The sequence below is a fragment of the Phalacrocorax carbo genome, chromosome 1 (assembly GCF_963921805.1).
Source record: "Phalacrocorax carbo chromosome 1, bPhaCar2.1, whole genome shotgun sequence".
Classification (NCBI taxonomy): Eukaryota; Metazoa; Chordata; class Aves; order Suliformes; family Phalacrocoracidae; genus Phalacrocorax; species Phalacrocorax carbo.
This window is the reverse complement of record NC_087513.1, coordinates 33,217,199-33,238,354: the sequence shown is the minus strand read 5'-3', so window position 1 is coordinate 33,238,354 and position 21,156 is coordinate 33,217,199. Positions and strand designations below refer to the sequence as shown.

Below are 21,156 nucleotides of genomic sequence, written 5' to 3'. Positions count from 1 at the left end.
GAACCCGTCTGATCTTGTGTTGCTGGGAATGAAGACTCTGCAAGTCAGTTACGTACCGCAGTTGAAGAGAAGTAACATCTCGCTATCACTGCAACTGTTGTTCAGACAAACATCTGACAAGGCTCTGAGGAGGTTTTCAAAGCAAGTCAGTGGCCTTTCCATTTTTTTTTTCTTTTTTTTTTTTTTTTTAATTCCAGCTAACATTATTAATCCAAACACCCACCAAAAAAGAAACTTGTCAAATTCTTTCAACTGCCAGATGCAGTTCATTTTCATCTCTCTTTGGCCATTTTCCATTTAGAAAATACACTGGTTTTTTGAATGAAGATAAGTCAGTTTTATATCTCTGTACATTTTTTTAAGAGAAAAAAAGGTAAAATGTTGATATTCTTCAAAGTATGATTATATTTTACTGTTGTGTGCTTGTGTTAGACCTTGTTGGTTTTTTTTTTTTTTTTTGAGATGTGTGACTCTTTCCTCCCACATTTATCTATATTGTGGACAGAAATGATACAACTATATACAAGCAATTCCCCATTAGTAAAAAAGAAAGAAGAACTAAACAGCTCCTCCCCGCCCCCAACCAACCAACCACCACCACACTGTTTTATTCCTAAGGACCAGTCCAAGGGCAGCTCAAGCATATTCATGTCATTAGAAGGGGGGGGGGGGGGGGGGGGAACAAACCAAAACACAAACCAAAACATTCTGCACAGAAATTAAACAATTCTCAGAACCACAATGATTTAACATGACACCTTTAATAAAGACAGTTCTTAAATGTTTGCTAGTATATGCTATAATAGTTTAAAACAAGACCCACTTTTCACTGGTTGGCAAATAAAAGAAAACCTTTTGGAAGAAACTAACTTTCAAGAGAGATTAAGAAGTCAGAAAGAAGAGTGAAAGAGCGTAGTCCAAAACAAACTGGAGTTAAACACCTACAGCGTGGAAATGGTGTGCACATGGCATTTTTTCTGAGAGGGGGTTTGTTTCCAGCTTTGTACGTTTCATTCTTTGGTAGTAAAATATCAGCAAGAAACACAGACTCTCAGAGTTCATGTTCCACAGCAAGCGAAACATGGTACTTGGCTAAGAGAACTTCAAACAGAGCAAATTTCGCTTTCTTTTTTCCTGACCTTCCAAAGAAAAAGCTCAGGAAGAATTGCTGTACCTGATTAGGCATATGACAGACAGATGGTATTTCACTTTGGATAACCTGTGCCTTTCAAGTACTTGCAGCATGCTTGCTAGCACCTTCACAGAATGGTTTCTGCAAGGTTTTTTCCCCTCCCCAGAGCCATTACGTTTTGGGGGAAATAGTTCAAAACTTTTTTTTTTCCCTTACTGCATGTCTATTTGTCCTATTTTATCACCTTTGAAGTGGTCAGACCAAGGATGTGTGAATGATCTTCCACAGGTAAACGAACCTGGTAACTGTCAGTCTTCAGAGGACACCGTGCAACACCGGCATGAGTGAAACATGGACGCTAATAGGGAACACAGACGCATTGCCCCACCTTCCGCACGGGAAGGCACCCAAAGCTACAACTGAAGGAAATGCTCTACTTTTAATTGGTCTTCAAATTAATGGCAAATAGTGTTATCTGCTATTTCTCTCGCACACCACAAAGCGCTAACCCACATGAAATTCTCTGACCCTTAGTATATAAATATTAGCTCAATCAAAGCACATTTGTCTTCAAAACTTTCACAAAAGGCGACTTGCAGGAGCATCAAGAGAGGCATCTCTGACGCTGCGCCTGGAGCCAAAAGTCATTTTGGTCACTTTGCTGTCACAACAATCTGGAAACTAAACACCTTCAGACACGAGATGAACGTTTTTAATACTTTCTGACAAAAGACTTCTAAAAAACCAAATAGAATTGACCTAAAATAGGGGAAGAGGGCGAAGGTGGAGCAGGAAGGCAGTTCTAACAACAGAAAACAAAGGAAACGGCTCAGCTCCTCTAACAACAATTGAGCAATTTTCCCTCAAGAAGCATTTCTACCCCAGCTGCTAATTCTGATCCTCCTGGTGCAATCTGCCTCCTTCTCAATTGTGCTGATAAACCTATTTGTATAGCTGCGACGCAAATTGCATCACTGAGATGATCCCTTTTAAAATTACTTCCCCCCAATTAATGTGATTCAGTGATTCAATTCTAAAACCAGATGCATCAGCACAACTGAAAGAACTGTGAGCCACTGTCGTGAAGGGGAAATAACTTAATAAACCAGTTTCTATCTGAGACCAGTGCACGACTAACAACCCTCAGAGAGAAGTTACTGTGCGTTGCTGAAGGGAGTAGAGACTATCAATTACAAGAATATCAATTACCATATAATCAACTATTTGGAAAAAAAATACAATCAAGTATTTGTAAAAACAGTGAAAGCACTCAAAGCTCTTGAAAAAGAGGGCGGTGGTGTGGCATATTAAAATCCATCTTCTCCACAGAAGAGAAGGAGGCTATTTCTGGAAAATAAGCTGAGATGCTTAAGGAAGAAAGAAAACTGCAGAAAAGACCCTTAACAAGCAAAAAAGCTCCCTGCTGGAGAAAAATACTGGAAGAACTTGTGACCCAACAAGGTTTGAAAATATCCCTATCTTTAAAATTTCAGCTGATACTGATTTGAGCTCAGACCATGGAAAGCTCATCTGTAAACATCTGGAACTAAAACCTGAAAGTGATTCCATGTGTGGGGAAAGAAGAAACAACATTTTTATATTGAAAAACAAGAAAGGGAACGATACCAAAGACATGATTATTCTGCCTGATATATACATCAGGTAATCCTGAAAACAGCTACAGCCATAGGGTGATCATTTACCAAGGCCATAGCACACTTTTATTCTCTGACCTAAGCTACAGCACCAGCATAATGGAAAGAATGTGTAACATCTTAGTAAGCAGATGAAGGAGAAGCAGAAACAGCTGTTCTATTCCCAAATATATAAATATATTTCTATTTATGTTATACACACACACACACAAAATATATATAGTCTTGATTTTCCTACAAATGAGAAGTATAGAAGCTGAATTCAGGTTCTTTTTGAAGAGTTTTCCAAAATCAGCACATCTGGCATCTATGAGGTCAGAGGATCAAACATATGCCTACTTTTATATTATTCTCATGGCATTTTAGGTTTTTTGTTCGTACATGATAATAGCATAGAAGCTCTGGCTGAGGTCAATTCTTCACTGTGCTACTCTGTATAAACACTTAGGCTTTCTCTAGATGTAAATGTGAGGGTATGATGCACCTGCAACTTGTTAGTGAATGCTCATATATTTGAGAAAACTAAACCAAAATTTGCACTGGTAGAACTGTTTAAATATAGCTAAAAGACATTTACTTCCAGATCTAGATAGAGCAATGGAGATGTTAGTCCCCCAAGTTGGAGGTGATCAAGCCCTAGAACTCACCAGGTAGAACGAAACTTTTGAGGACTCCCTAATCTGCGTCTGTGAAAAGTTTTCACAGCTAACCTCAAAGCGCCATCAACAGTGAATAAAATTACAATGTATGACACTGACATAGAAGCGATGAAGGTTAGCGCACATTCTATTATTCCAACTCAGCTTTGGGACATTAACCTCTGGTGGGGAAGAAGGGGGCAGAAGCAAGCAGATGAGGACCGCTCATCTCTTAGACTGCTACATCCCTCCTGCAACAATAATCTAAAAATGGTCTTGGCTTAAACCAAAGAAAACATATTGAATGTTTCAGCTGAAAACACCATCACCAAAACTCAGTTATACATCTGAACTCTGGGCATGGATGAAACTATGCCTAGCTTGGGTATACCTTGATGACATGTCTGCTACTCACTGACAAACTCTGCATCACTTCCTTTCCATGCCTAGCACAGCCCCATGTTCTTCACCAAAACTATTCCAGAGCTGCCTAAGTATTTTGTGCAACAGAGCTGTTGGACAACATAAACAGTGATGAGAATGAAAACTAGAACTTAAGATGTCCTCCCCTGCAAGTGACTACAGTCTGCAGAAGAGTCAGAAACTTTGTTGTCTTGGTCTCAAAGCCTTGCATACCTAGCCAAAAAGCAGCTTCATTTCAACAGCCAGAGCAGACACAATATTCAAAGGGGGCAAGGCCAGGAAAAACAGAGAAGTTAAAATAGAGATATTCACAAGCCTTATTTCAACCCATGCACCAAGTTTCCTTGGCTTAGCCCTACAGTCTGTGCAAAGAAAGGCTTCTTAACGGCTCAAGGTGATTTAGAACAGCTAAAACTACAGCTTCTGCTCTAAGCAGCCTTTGAAGAAGAGGGAAACAAGAGAGAAGTTCCCTGACAATTGGAAAGACCTTAAGGAAGACTGATCCCACCAGATTACGAGTTATATCTCCCATGTCCACAGCTGGTACAAAGTACAACTGAGTAGCAAATGGGAGATGCAAATTCCTCCTCTGTCTCAGAAAGGACTCAGCTGAATCTTCACTTCTCATTTCTGGGAGAATTGTTCTAACGGATGTGCTTTATTTCAGAAAAAGGTAGACAACGTTATCTATCTTCTCCAGCTATGGTTTTGAATGAATATGACTGTGGCACTTTCTTTTTGAATGCTCTTGGCTTTATGCACATGCAAAAGCCTCTTGAATAGGAATCTGGACACTTGGGCATGCAAAGCTTGAGCAGCTTTATGCAAGAGATGGGCAAGTTCCTCTCAAAGCAGAAGGTGGTACTTCGGCTCACAAAAACAAGCAGGGCCACCAGGCATGAAGAGGACCGCATTCATTAAAGGCATGTGATGAGTTAGCAAGTGAAATTAATGCCCATGATTTAATCTGTAATTTCCAATCCCTTGCTCTTTCTCTTCACAGTCTTTCCCACATTTTTGAGTATTCTTATCATTCCATACATTTACGGATTCATCTAACACTCTTTCACCTCCACCAGCATTCCTCCTTCACAGCAACACGATGCAACTCTAGGCTCTGAGCAGCTCTGTACCCACCATCAGTGCTCAGAGATGCCTATTTTCAGCTCCTCATCCAGAAGGCCAAAGACCCTCAAGGCTCAGTTTGCACTGGAGAAGGAGTTAGGGTTGTGGCTCAGAAACCATGTTAAACAGCCTGCAACCCTTAGATACTAACTCACCCTTGAGAAGATCCAACATGCCCAACAATCACAATCTTTTATCTGTGATTCATGTAAGTATTAATTTAATATATTATCTTTCAGAAGACAGAAACTTTTCAGTTACTAAGGGCACATTTCCCACAAGTATCAAATACCCCATGCAAGGAGGAAAAAGGCAACATGCTCACTGGTAGTTATTTAATTTCTGACAAAGGTACAGTTTGAACTTGTAGAGCAAGGTATAGCACATGTTTGAAAGCCATACCACAGCCCCTCCAGACACCCCGTTAAAGAAGGAGCAACCTGCCTGAAATCTCTCTTGCTTCAACAATGCCCCAGGGTTCCTCTACCCCAGACAGAGGGCACAGCTTTTGTTCCCCCAGCTAAACCAGGACAGCTGGGTTGATATAGCCCTCTGGTGGTATAAGCCAGCTTCTTATTTCACCTCCTCAGCAGACCTAAAATAAGCCTGACAAAGCACTCTTCTGTTAACACAGCCACATCTATGCCAGGTTTTCTGGCATGGGTAGACAGACTATGAGGTATAATTTTTCTTATACTCCTAACTAGGAGCTATGCTAAAAGATTCTGTAATGTAGACCGAGCTCTAAACTGATTGCATATGCAATAAGATTTTGCATTATCATTGTGCAAGTAAACTCTAGCAAATGGGGAAACTACTAGGTATTGAATGACTGCAGTACTGCTGGAATCAAAGTAGTTTCCTTGCCAAAGACATCTTTTAAAAGGAATTATTACCGCTCCCCAAATCACTGCTTTTTAATTTATTTACATACTATCTTGGATTTTTCTCAACCATGCAAATTAGGCTTTATTAACCTACCTGAAATTTACTCTCCTCAAGTACAATAAGCTAATCCTCTACTGGAAGAGTACAGAGGAATTTTCATTACTGCAGCAGCAATGTAATTGTACAGTTATGTTTATGATCGCAATATATAAATTTATAGCTCCACAGCGCAAAGAATGCTCAGAACTGTCATTAAACCTCTTGCAGACAATTCCCATGATCAAGACATTTAAAATTGGTTTTCAACCAAGATGAACTATTTTTCATGGGTACAAAAAGCTAAATTAACGTACAACAAATTTAATACTTGGTTACAATAGTGGTATACAATTTTTAATTATAAAATATCAACAAGTCTACTCTATTCCTTTCTTAAAAATGCACTAACAATTTTGCCTTGAATCTATGTAATAATTTCTGCACCCATTAATCAATGTGTTTATAGACCAATTAGATATTCATTGAAATGCAAATTGGGGGAAACAAGTTATTTAATCTACTATGTAATAATGAACAATTTCATGTTAATTTGCTACTTACTGAAGATATGCAAAATATTAAAGTTATTTGCACTTAAATGCAATTCTGCCTCCCTTTCCATTGAAAGTTTCCAGCACCTGGTTTAATAGATTTAATCAGCTTTCAGAATGTAAGCCCACCATTTTTGGCATCTAAATACCTGACTGAAAGGCCTGCTGGAAGTCCCTCATATGGAATAGATGCTACAGCCATCATTTTAAAAGAAGCATGAATTCCGATTTGAACTCTGGTTTGCCCTCAAGGACCAGGCCTGGCAACGCGGGGGGCGGCGGGTGAGCACAGCGCAGCGGGGACGGGCGCTGGGAGCCGCAGCGCCTGGGAGGAGGCCCCTGGGAGAGGCAGCTGAGGCCACGCAGCTCTGAACGCCCCAGGAGCCGGTCGCTGCTCCTCACACGGGGCCACGGTGTTTCTGTTCAGCTGGTCTACAGCATCTTGCTTCTAGGACACAGCATCTCCTGCCTGTGTTTTTATTTATCCATACTTCGATTAAACTAACTGGAAAGAGGAAGAGGCAATCTAAGACAATGCTACTGCAAGGCTTTCCGCTTCATTTTAAAGTAGAATTCTAGTACAAACAGAGATGATAAATGCTCTGTAAAACTGGGGGCTGGGTGTCTACAACTACAGAAACAAACTCTGCTGAGTTTACAAATACGTTTTAAGGCTGAAAACCCTGAAGAGTTGGCTTGGGTCCTGACACAGAACCATGCTGTCTTTTCCAAGCTGTGTGATACACTGGGAAGAAAATATGCAAGCCAAATTATTTACTTGCATGAAACCATTATCTCCAGTTTAAGCTCAAGACATCATCTGGACACTCCTTTGCTTCATATCATGCCCCTGGTGACACCTCTGCAATTACGGTGAAGTCATGGGGTTTGCACAGGGTGGAGTCCGTTGCAGCTCAGGGGAAGCCTATGACTGGCTCAGCTGCAGAAGCGCCCGACCAAAGCTACCCTGCGTCGTCTTTGGCATGTCAGCCTCATCTTCCCATGACTTCTGTTGCGCAGGGCTCTGCCCCTCAGCAATAATACTTCAATCGTCATCTCTGATTAGAGAACCACCATCCCACCTCAACTCCTTTCTTCTTCCCTTCACCATCCAAACAAAAAAAATTGCACATTTTTGTGCACTTACTCAACGCTTATAAAGCAATCTAAAGATGGAACATACAGCTTTTGCCTGAGCAGAGCCAAAAGAATAATAAAAAGCAATTAAAAAGTCAAGTCCTCAACAACTGTAGTAAGTGTTTACAGCTCCAGTTACACAACAAGGTGAAATCTGTAGAGCAAGGCTATATAGTTCTGAACAATCACAGCAAAAGCCAACCAATGTGGTACTATTTAGAAAACTGTTCATTTGAACTACTGAACTATTGTCTCAGCTCTCTTTCAGGTCAAAGCGAACAGGGAAAGCACCCCATACAAAGTATTCAGCACAGTGCAAGGTAAACCTTAAACTGCTACGACTTGTACTGCCTGGCAATTACATTTATATCGGGAAAGTTCAGCACCAGAGCTTTCATTTATGAAAAATTACATTTTCCAAAGAGTTCCCCATTGCTTTAAAATTACTACAAACAAGTTTTCAATAAGAACAAGTTTACTTTAAATATATTGCTAAGAAACCCATATATTTACTTTAATAATTTTTAATACTACAGTGGAAGACTTTAAGCAAATGTTTAAATGAACAAGAATTGATACATAACAAAAATGTACATGACTATACATGTCATTTAATGTTACATTTTGGCAAGGGCAAGTGCATTATTACTTCTCCAAGAAATGTCTTGCTCAGTCAAACAAAAGTAGCTCCCATGTGGGAGAGCAAGGACTATTATGTTACATGGTTTTACTGGAGATAATTCTTTACTAAACCAATCAGACCACATAATAACAGCATTCTAACACCAACTACAGGCCCTTGGAGACCAGTTTGTGTGTGGCCTAGATTTCATAGGCTCCTTTACAACAGATGTGTTGGACGAGGGTAGTGTTACTTCATATATTAACTTGTGTGATCCTTAGGTAAAACAGCAGTATTTTTAAGTTCTACCTCTTACATATTCTTCTTATAGAAAGCGTGTGTCTTCTGCAAGCAGATGATAAATCTGAATTCAAATAATCCATAGCAATTATAATTCATCAGTTTCTAAACCTCACTAGCAGCACTGACAATCTTTTAAAGATACATCACTGACATCTTTTCAGCTCACCTGTAAGAACACCCAGCTCTATGTTTAAGTGCCCAGCTACAAACCACTGTGCAGCTTAGTCCAAAAATTATCTGAAAGAGCAACAATTTATATATCTATTAATTTCTCTTTGTTCTATAATGATCTTCAAGTCTAGAAACTGCATTGTCACAGGACCATAAATGAAAACAAAATCCTAAAAGCTCTCCTCTCCAATGGATGCTAAAAAAATCCCATTACTTGAAATGCACCAGTTCAGGATTAAACAGGAAATAATCAGCTTTATGCCAAAGGAAGGACCTCGCCCTGCGACTTTTTATTTATAAAATACTCAATTGATGGAAAGCTATTTCCTAAATCTGCTCCACGGTAAACTTATTGCTCCATCCAAAACAGGAAGGGTGAAGTTTATCTACAAAAGACACTGTTAATTCTCTTGTTAAAAATGCCTTAACAGCTTTCAGTTATGCCCCTGACCATAGAGGAAAGCGGTATTAATTTAAGCTTCATTAGAATAGGTTGCATATTAACAGTAACAATTACATGACAAACCAATCTTCCTTGTCATAAAAACACAGAAATACTTTTGTAGGTAGAGTACTTTAAAATCCACATATACGGACTGCGCTGCAGTCAAGATCAGCAATGACGCATTTGCTTTTACCAGAAAGTGACTTGTGGTTATTTAGTTTTCCCTCAACAAGTCTTCACACTTTCAAAAAATATCCTCAGCTACAAATATTCTCAGATGCAACACTCTGCATTAAGAGAGCTCATTTTTGTTAATGGGCAAGACAGAATTTTATCCTGAGGTGTGGATCACCTGTATTTTCTTCAACAGCACAATGTAAACGAGCAGCAAGAGAAGAAAACTAAAAAATAAATCTTCCTTTTCCAATTAAGACCAACTCCCAGCAGATCAGTTGCATGATTAACTGGCAGTAGCATTGTTATCATAAACGCAAAGCTAGTGGATAGATGAGTTTAAGAACCGGCCCTTAAATGAGAAGACTTTCTCACCATCGCTATCTAAAGAACGACTTCTTTTTTTTTCATTCTTTAATAGTTAAAAGAAATGCCAAAGCAGGCTTGGATATGCATGCCAAAGGCTAAGTTTTTTTAATCATGCACAGCATAAAGAAAATACTACACAAAATAAGTAAACTACTGTGTGTAATCGACAACTTCTCAGAAAGGAAAAGCAACAGCTGCAAGAAGAAAAACAATTACTTAGATTACCAACATTTTATTACTTAGTTTATGTTAAACCTTAAGGTTTCTGAAAGTTTAGAATTACTTCACACATTATATTAGCCTCACAAATCAGTTTTATTAGTGTCTCAATAATGGATCAAATTTTTTTTCAAGTCCAAGTCATGGTCCTGTCTCTACGCACTAAACAGTCACTCTCATCATTTACTTTAAGTTCTCATTTCAAATATAACATCAAAATAAAGGAAAAAGTAAAGCAAGGAAATGTTTTTGAAGACTTCTGTAAGCTTTCCCTAGCTTGTGGATGGATATCTTTTTCCATATGCAGCTGTGACAGCTGAAAAGACTATTCCCCTTTCCCAGCTGTCACCATCCCCATGCCAGAAATCATCACCCCACTTGTTTGTGTGAGCCAGCAATATACAGGATTACTCCTAAAAATAATTTTTAGGCAAAATCAGCCTGATTAGGTCACATGCTAGCACATCAGTTGGGCTGCAGGGAGGCATCACCTATCCTGGGTGAGAAGACAACGAGCAGCTGTAGATGACAGGGCTTTTATCTACAGCCTTACTAGTGTGTCCAGTCTCTTTGAGCTCATCCAGCACTGCTCATAGAACTGCTACCTAACAAATCACACAGGATCTGTGCTGAAACATCCACAGATCTTAGCATATATCTTCAGAAAAATACAAAATATATATAAAGAAACAGAACATAAAGCTAGCATAATGGCTGGGGGAGGAGCAGGTCAGAAAAGTTGTATGATGAAGCTTCATTTCTCATTGCAAATATATTCATTCCTTCCATATTTTTAGCATTCCACACCCAAACTCTCTCTCCTTCTGAATCTGTTCCCACAATTCTAGCTATTTCTACTTCAATTTGGAAGCAGAAATTCAATCTTAAAATTGGTAAAAGTAGAAAATATGTCTCTCTCCCCAAAGAGAAAGCCACGAGGAGTAGAGATTGTCCTTTATGGTTAGTAAATCATATGTCTTAGGGCAGCGATTACCAATTGTGGTTCCATGGGAATGTAGTAGGGGTTCTGCATTTACTCACTGGATACACCACTGACTGTATCCCACAGTACTTGGAATTAGTTATTTGATAAGTTTGGGTTACAGCTCACAAGTAATACTGAAGAATCACAGCAATTAGCTAGTTCAAAAAAGCTTGGGAATCACTGATTTTTAAATTGTGAACTCTTTTTCCATGTGAAAAACAAGACTCTTGTAGTGTCAAAAGATCTTTTTAAATAAGAACATTGGCTTTCTATTTCCTCATTACAAGCCTTTATTAACGAGATAGTTAAGCAACACTGCAGCATTTCAGCACAAGAACTGTTACCTACCAAACTCATTAAAGGAATGCCTGCCCTGTTCAATCCAGTGTCACTGAACATTTTCCAGAAGTTGTCTGATAGGGTGAACTGACAGAGGACAGATTTGGAATGAACTTGGCAAGATATGTGAACACACTCATTACGTTTTGAAGTGTTCACTTGTCTTCAGATTCTGGCACCCACTGAAAAGCTTTGATTCTTTTTGAGTCTGGCTTCAGTCAGTCCTTATAAAAGGTCTTATGACCAATAGAAGAAAACTGGGATTGTCAAATACTGTTGTGGGTCTTTTGTTGTTGTTGGTTTGGTTTGTGTTTTTGAGATCTTTAGCTCTGTATTCTTCAGATGGCTTAGAGCAGTCTTCTGTCATCCCTGACATCTATAAATCGTGAAAACAGCACAATGCAACAAATTCATTAAGTAAAAAACAAACAAACAAACAGATATTTCTAGTACTTGGGAGACAAAACTTGTACAGGGATACTAGAGGTCTAGACTCAGTCCTCTTGGATTTAGTTCATGAAATGTCTTATTTATTCTAACCATAAAACAGGGAAGCTGATTATGGTACCAGTATTTGTTTACTAGTAATGATGGTAAAGCATCATGTAAATTAACAAGTCAATAAAAATAAATTAAAGCTAGAACAAATTAGCAGCTGCCCAGCAACTCAAGTCAGCTCCCTGCATGTTAAAGATTTGTTGAGTATCACCAGCAGCATTATGAATTGTGGCCACTTCAGAGACTAAGCAAGTTCTGCCTCTACCCGATACTCCGATGTGTAGAACTTCACTCTGGCAAATCACACAGACAGCAAAGGGTATGGGAGGGGCTGATTCTTCAACAAAACACTTCATGAAATTTCACATTACCCCCAATGCCTCGATGATTTGAAGATATTCTCAAATAATTAGGAAATTTGTTAATAGCCACAAACATACTTACTTTGCCGTATTAGTCTTATCTTTAGAAATACATAGGCTATTGTTTGAATAGTCTAAAATAATTCACTTTAGGGCAGACACCAAAACAAATAATTTCAAGTCAAACAGCTAAAATGTGGGGAAAGAGTAAGCTAATAAGGAGGTAATACAAAAGATCTAAACTAGATAATGAAACTGGAAACCACAGACCTATATATGAAAGTATTTAATAAAATGTACTGTTACAATATAAATAAACTTTTTAATGCTGTATCTCTAAGCAGAATAATAGCTGTTGCTGATAAAGTCTACTGATGCTGGATTGCTACAGTGTGTTTTGGATAAGAACAGCATGGAAAGAGAGCAGTGAAGTCTCTTGATAAGCAGAACTAAACAGTTTACTGCCTAAGATAAAAATAGGTTGCTAAAGGTCAAACACTTTAATGCAATAGCCAAAAGAAACAGTACCATGCCATTTACCTTTTAACCTTACTTCATACAAGATTACCATGTGCTTTCAAAGATACAGAATAGACAGGGGTTATTCGTACAAACACATCCTGAAAAATAAGGCATTCCTCACTTCATGCAGCCTTCCAGAATTAAAAAAAAAATATACAAAAAAACCCCAACAAACCCACAACAAAACCCAACCAAAACAGTTCATGCTAGTAAAGATCTGGCTGAGCTACACTGTCTGGAAACAGAATTAAATGAAATAAAAAATTTAATTATTTAGATTAGAGCAAGCCAAATTAAATAAAAAAAAAACACAATGAAAATGAATTACATTTTCTCATTTCATTTAGAAATTCCAGTGGGATCTTTGTTTTTTAAAATCACATAAGGGTATAAACATTGCAAACTTTCTATTTTCAAATCAGCAGGTAGGATATTTTGTTATTTCAAGGATTAGTATCCACCAAGGATTGATTTACATGCTAAACAAAGGATTATTTCATTTATTTATTTATGAGTACCACGGACTGTGTGGAATGATAACAGTAACTGTTTCATTAAAAAAAAAAAAAAAAGGAAAAAAGTTGCCCTCTACAGGGTAAGTCAGTAGCTTACACTCTTAATGTAGAAAATACAACTACCACTTTCCATTTGTTGGCTACAATGCACTGAAACCAGATCTTAGAACTATTGGTTAGTTTTAACATGATCCATTGACTCACTTCATCTTTCCTCAACTTGGTATTAACGTCTTTCACTTCTTCACATCTTCTCTTTGTTCTCCTTAGTTCTGCATTGCTCAGCAAACTATACTGTCAACAAATCGCTCTTCCTTCTCCAAAGACACTGCAGGTGGCCAATGCGTACATAACAAAGGAATCACTACTACCTCTGACTACGTTCACTTCTGCCACCACAATTTCATCCGAGTCTTCCCCGCTCCCTCAACAGGCCTTCACTCAAGTTGTCATATAACCCAGCTCTCTGAAATACCAGAAATTCACTGAAAAAATATTTCACATCAAATGAGTTATCTAAGCATCTTTGTATTGCCTTGTGACATAAACGCACTTACATTTCATGCATTTCTATCAAATACAAAAAAACCCAAACAAAAGGTCTGTTTCATAACTAAACTGAAACATTATTTAAAGAACAGAAACTAATACTGACTACTGTTACATTACGGATATATGCACACATATTCTTTCAGAATTTAAATTTTAGATTACAATAGCTTAAAGGAATACCGAAAAGAGCTATTTGTTTACATGTTACATATACATGCTAAGCATTTCATATTGAAATGAACTGCAAGCATACCACCAAGAGCTTGTAGCCTTATATGCATAAAACCTTACCTGACACGAGACGCTGAGTATTCAGACTCAGTTAACATGTTAAATGACCTTGCCTCTTTTAAAATCTTAGTTGATCCACAATGGACAAAAACAAGCTCATCACTTTACCCCTAACAGACCTCTGCATATTTTAATACAACTCTTCAGTAATATGCACATAGATGTTTCAAGAATACTTAGCCTTACTGTACAGAAACACTTAGTCAAGCAGCAGACTGAAGAGAAACTGAAGCCTGAGATAAAGAAATAAGACACAAGCCATATTACTATAAAGGCACTAGACTTTGAAAAATAACCAGCATAATTTTTAACAAAAGGGTTGTAAGTGATTGAATACTGCTTTTCCTAAAGAGGAAAGGATCATTTTTATGATTAATGTCACAATTCAAAAAAGTGAACAAACTGGTCCACACAGAGAGTAAAGAAAGAGGCTTGTGCTGCAAAGCAGAGATTACATTTTCGATGTCCCCAGCATATAGCACAGGTGTAAGACAAGCAAGGAGTTACCTTACATTTTCACTGCACCATAAGAGATACATATATGCAAAAATTGTGTTTCTCCCCTCAATAAAAAAAAAAGTATTTGGATCAACATAAATGAATAAGGAGGGAATAATCTTTACAGTAGATGCGACACTTCTCTTCGGAATTGCTGCTCTTGCTGCTTACCATGACATGAGTAACACCTACACAAATTAAAAGGCTCTGGAGCCAGCTTATTATAATGACACATGCTTTCCTTGGTAGCAAAAAGTCTACCCTGCTTAAAATAGAAAGGAACACTCCTAAAAGAGAGTTTCTTTGGTAATTTATCTGGGTCATGAGAGACCTTATAATTACTTTAAACTCAAGATTTTTTTGACCGCTCCCATTCCCCAAATACTGGCTGACAAATGATATAGAAAATTCACACACCAAGAGCACATACTGTATTTAACTAATTTTTTAAAAGTCTGTCTTATCAAATCACATACAAATTTGCAATTTTAGATTAATCACATCTGGATTAGGTATGTTAATGACTCAATACTAGCATCATTTTACTATATATCTACTAGTGTATAGATGATAATTGTCACATTTGGAATGCAGATGTAATTCTCCACCCAAAAGGAGGCTGCAAGAATAACAAGACCAATAATTTTGTTGTAGGTATTATGGAACATTTCACTGTGTTATTAAAAGCACAAATCACTTATACACGGGCTGAAGAAACCAACAGCCCAAACCAAATCAAGGGTGAGTCCGAGAGCTTTCCAGACCTCAGAGTTAAACATTTAGATATCCTGTTACTAGAAAATCAAAGGAAAATAACCCATTAACTGACCTCAGTGAAACAGGAAACAGAATCTCAGAGTTTATCTTTGCTTCTGATTTTAGCAAAAACATAGTTGCAAGAAAACATCCTTCAACAGCAATGTAAGAAAAAGGAAAATTGTACAGTGAGCTGTAGTTATGCCTAATAGTAAATTTGAGAAAAACTAAAAAAAAAAAAAAAAGTATTTAAAAATTAAACAGGGCATTTCTGAGTTATGGCTAGATCCACACTTGGGTAAGCAGATTAATAGTTTCATTAAAAACAATATTCATATTGTTTTTATTTTTAGTTCATGAGAAATACAGTAAAGTGACCCAAACAGACAACAGACCAATCAGCAGTGACTGACATGTTTATCAAATTCTTCAGTAAGTAATTTCAGGTACTCGATGCAGGAACGCTGCGTTTCCTGCCTTACGATTGTAGCTTCCTGCAGACACCTCGAGGGCATCCAGAGGGGAAGACACCAAGCTGGAAGCACCTGACTGCTCCCCACTTGTTTCTGGCACCAGAAATAGCAGTGAGTTTTCTTGCATGATGTAGCGTCTCCACCCTCTAGCCAGGGAGAAACTCCACTGCATTTGCCCATAGGCTTCAGAGCTTCTGTGGAATTAGTTTCCATCTCCACCCATGTTCCTCTTGTTCCCCATCTCTTTTTTCCCCCACCCTCTTGGCTGCAGTTCCTGATCTTGGAACAAATCTTTTTTGAACTGCAAGTCTAGTCCCACCCTCATTCATTGCTTCCCACACTCCCAATTCCCAACCCTACCTCTCCTGTCACCACAACTCCTTTCATCTCCTCCAGGTTTCCTCCACCCTCCAATTCAGAGGTCATCTCATCCCTCAGCTAGACATAGTTCCACTCCACCTCTTCCTCAGAAATTCTTGCATCCTATTGACCCTGCCTTCTGGATCCTCTCCTGCATCCAGTCCTCCTTCCATCTTCCCTTTGACACGGTCCACCTCTCTCCATAGAGAAGGAACTTTAACAGGAAGATTCCTAACTTGAGATTCATATGCCTTCCTACACTGGTTTCTCTCCTTTCAACTGTGTGAAAAAAACCCGATATTTTGTTGGGGGTGGCGAGGTGCATCTAATTACAGGTTTCAAGGAGGCTGCATGCAGCTCACAGGTTCCCCCAGATGAACAAAGAGACATCTTTATCTCAAACCGTAGCCGTGTCTTTGTTGCAACCTTCCTTTCAGTGGCAGGTAGCAGATGCATTCACGAGGACATTCAGCTTTACTTCACAGCGAGTTGTGCCTTTGTGTGTGGGAACATTTCTCTATAATTGCACACTTCCAGTTCTTTGTCACATTAGCTGACAGGCAATAAATACATAAACCATTCAGAAATCTTTTGATCTTCATTTTCCCGAAAGTGCGAGTAATGTAATAAAGTGTAAGAGGTTAGAGTTTTAAATAAAAGGGACCATTTAGTTCATGAAACTGAGCTATCTCACTACCAAAAATACTGGCTATTGTGACTGCTCTTTCCTCTCAAGACCTACTCAAGAACTTTAGGGGCTGGAGCAGCTGGGTACCAGCTTAGTTCACAACTAGAGCCAAGTTCGGCTCAACAAGCCAGCCGAAGAAGCTGTTAGGAGGGTGCCTACTGTGGCACGAGTGCTCCCAAATGAGTAAATTCTCCAAATATGTAGAATCAAGGGTGTTCAAGTTAGAAGATGGCGAGGTGTCCTAAAAGAAGAAGGGAGTGTTCTGGTCATGGCCGCTGTAGACAGAAATTAAAGCGAAATATTTTTAGAAGTTTTATTTTCCCTATGACAAAAAAGAAACAGTTACTATGCAAATGCCAAAACTACCAAAGACTTCTCTGCAGATTTCTACCTGATGATTAAAGTACCTTTGAGTGCCTAAGGCAGTGAGTGCCTAAGGCAGTGCTTTCAAGATACTAAATGTTCAGAGATGGTAGTGGCTCAACACACGACACAGCAGGGGTACTCACTTGTGCCAGAAGCACATCTAAGCAACCATGCTGTGAATAAGAGAACTCGTTAAATAAATATCTGCAAACTTTTAATTCTTTTGGCTGATCTGATGCATAGTCAGACCTCATGAAGACTACTGTGCCAGCACAGAGAACAGTACAGCCCAGGGACGTAGTTTCTTCAACTATGGTTGCTACCAAACCCTTTGTAACATGCAGCTGAGGTCTGCAATGGTACAAGTGGGGGTTTTTTTGTTTTGTTTTTGAAAACAACAAGAGCACTTGCTTAAGAGGACTTTCTGATGTCTAATGAGGTATAATTGTATTGTATAATCCTTCTCCACTGAACTTGTAGTTTCTATTTTCATAAACCTTGTAACAACTAATCATCTTGGTTTATGCCTAAATTGAATTTAGTTGAAACCTGACAACAGAGTCAAGAGATACATGGCACAGATACTCTGCAATTGCATAAGCTAGTTTCTCCAGGAAGCCAAGTTAAAAAAAAAAAAGTAATAAACTGGGCAAATTTCCAGCTGAAGATGATCACCAAAAGGCTTGTGTCAGCATACCCTAATCTATTCTGATTTTGTGTTTAAAAATGCTTATGTGGAGATATTTTATTTAGGCAGCAGGTGACCAAAAAAGTTAAAATATAAATTATCTACTTTACTAAGGTAGTGAACTGCTTGTGGGGAGTAATTATGGTCAAGTAAGCACACACGGTACCCACTTAAGTACAACATTTCATGTTGTAATGAAACCAAATGTTTAAGTTATCTGGGGAGCAGGAGAGGGGGAAAGATTGCTAGCAAGCCAATTAAACCATGGAGAAACAGTATCAAACCCATCTATTAAAGGTTATTAGTGTCATTCAGAGCACTACTTCTCTCAGGTTCAATAGTTCAGAAAATTAATGTAAAAACAGTCTTTGTCAAGAAGCATGAGAATCTAAAGAACCGTGAACTACGTGACCCACTTGATTTCGTCAGTATCCAACTTCTGTGATTTTATAAGTCAAGTAGCCTTTCAAAGTCCAAGTACGAAGCTAAAACAGACACACTATAACCTTTGTCCTGTGGGGAATCTTGGCCCTTGTTTTTCTGCCATATTTTGTGAAGTGGGCCATTAAAATTTGTGATATCCATACCAGTGTACGTCCAGACAATCACCAAGGACTGAAAAATCACAACATCAGTGCAAGTAAGAGTGAAACAAAACAGGAGAGTGATCTTTGTGGGTCAGTGATACGTGATGATGTGCATTAGTCATGTACTCCCCAAGATAAAAATATAGTGTTTTTATAATCTTAACTTACAGAGGAAACACACACATAAGCAACTTATGCAACAAAAGGCTTTTCCCCATATCATTTAGGAAATTAAGTTCCCAATTCTGATGCCTTTTGAAATTATCTTTCCAAAAATAAAAATTAAAAAAAAAAACCAAACATGAAAAAGAACTAGAAGATCACAGCAAATAAATACTTTCTAGGCCAAGCTTTTAAGACACAAACCCACATAAATACTTTACACACTCAAAATAACTTGAACAAAAACCACAGAACAGTCCTCTGTATGTCGTAGCTTTTTCTTGCTTTCCAAATGCCATCCAATGAACAGCTGTCAAATCACTAATGTTCACAGAAAAGAACAAGCTAATAGATTAGGTGTAGCCTACCCATCTTTAAAACATACTGAGTTTAACCTGCTCAGTGAAACAACTGCCAAAAGAAAGAAGGCATCAGGCTAGGCACTGAGATACAGAATATAAAAAGAAATAGAAACTTAAGAACCAAGTGACAAACGCAACCTGTCACCAAAGTGTCTTTGGTCACAGATGATCCTATATTTATACACAAATCGATGTTGTATACAAATCAGACTACAAATGGATTAGAAGATTAAACTACATGCACCAGAAAAACTGTCACCCACAAAATAAGTTTCTGCTACATTAAGATCAGCCTTGCAGTCTGTAGAAGACAGATGAAAAAACATGAAACTGTAGATTCAGCAGAGCTTCCTTCCCTACAAGGCTGTCTGTGGGATACTCTACCGTCTCTGTCTACCTCAACCTCCTGAGGCCTGAAATCTCTTGTCAGTGCAGGAGAAATGGAAACCAGAATTCATAACAAAGATCAAGTCCCTCCTGTCACCTACCTTCCTGCCACTACATTTCATTTGCCACTTACCACGGCTTTTTGCATGTTTCCTCAGTTACCACCTTCCCATCATCACATACGGTTTTATGAAACCTTTCCCTTATGGCAGTGTTCTCCATTTGCCCTACATACATCCTGTTTTAAGCACCACTCTTTCAGAAGATCAATGCTCAGACTGTATCTGGAATACTAATAGAATTGATGTGAAATCAGTGTTGGGGATGGGGGGGAAATAGATACTAGTCAGTTGTTCTTTGAGCTAGGGCTATATCTGAGGCAATTTGAACTTCTGGATATAATTATTAGGTATATGGGACTCATCCTATTCTCATTCTTTTTCACTCCAGGAAGCAGCAGGTTCCCCCCAGCAGCTGAGTCCAGTCCTGTTCAATATATTCATCAGTGACCTGGATGATGGGATAGAGTGTAACCGCAGCAAGTTTGCTGATGATACCAAGCTCGGAGGAGCAGCTGACACATCAGAAGGCTGTGCTGCCATACAGCGAGACCTGGACAGGCTGGAGAGCTGGGCCGAGGGGAACCTGATGCAATTCAACAAGAGCAAGTGCAAGGTCCTGCACCTGGGGAGGAACAACCCCACGCACCGGTACAGGCTGGGGGCTGAACTACTGGAAAGCAGCTCTGCTGAGAACGACCTGGGAGTGCTGGCGGACAACAAGCTGACCATGAGCCAGCACTGTGCCCTTGTGGCCAATGCCAATGGTATCCTGGGGTGCATTAAAAGGAGTGTGACCAGCAGGTCGAGAGAGGTTATCCTCCCCCTCTACTCTGCCCTAGTGAGACCACATCTGGAGTACTGTGTCCAGTTTTGGGCCCCCCAGTTTAAGAAGGACACAGAACTGCTTAAGCAAGTCCAGAGGAGAGCTACAAAGATGATCACGGGACTGGAGCATCTCCCTTATGAGGAAAAGCTGAGAGACTTGGGTTTGTTCAGCCTGGAGAAGAGAAGGCTGAGGGGGGATTTCATCAATGCCTATAAATATCTAAAGGGAGGGTGTCAGGACGATGGGACTAGACTCTTCTCATTAGTGCCCAATGACAGGACGAGGGGCAATGGGCACAAGTTGGAACACAGGAAGTTCCACCTCAATATGAGAAAAAACTTCTTTCCTGTGAGGGTGCCAGAGCAGTGGCACAGGCTGCCCAGGGAGGTTGTGGAGTCTCTTTCCCTGGAGACATTCAAAACCCACCTGGACGCGTTCCTGTGCCCCCTGCTCCAGGTGTAGCTGCTCAAGCAGGGGGGTTGGACAAGATGATCTCCAGAGATCCCTTCCAACCCCTACCATTCTGTGATGCTGAAGTATTCCTCCAAAATTCAAAAGATGCCTTATTCAAGAGACGTCAGGTTATAAGAAAGAAAAATACTAAGAAGTTGAAACTTTAAGCCTCAGAGCACTGAGCCAAGTAGGAGAGAATTTTATCTTCCACCCCTAAAAGAATTCAAAAATAAAATCAAACAACACTGCTAGAACCACCTCTCAAGTCCACCAATGCCCTTCTGCTAAAGCACAAGTAAGCTAGAGACAAAGTTGGAGAGAAGAGTCACTCTATCCTCTAACTTGAAGTCATTAAAACCAGCAAGAGCAAAACCCCAACAACAACAAAACACACCCCACACACACCCCCACTAACTCTCACCTGCACAGAAACTACTGCCTTTATCAAGACTCAGACTATTCATCACTTTTTTTGTTTTGTCCTTCAGCTTCCTCAGGACGCTCGCCAGTGTCAGTTCTGCTTATCCTTCCAA

At 39.2% G+C, this 21,156-nt stretch overlaps 1 protein-coding gene across 2 annotated transcripts in view; it reads right to left on the bottom strand.

Annotated features, from left to right (window-relative positions):
• Positions 1 to 21,156, bottom strand: part of PPHLN1 (periphilin 1) — a 73,372-nt gene that overhangs the window by 2,768 nt on the left and 49,448 nt on the right. The gene's annotated exons all lie outside the window — the stretch shown is intronic.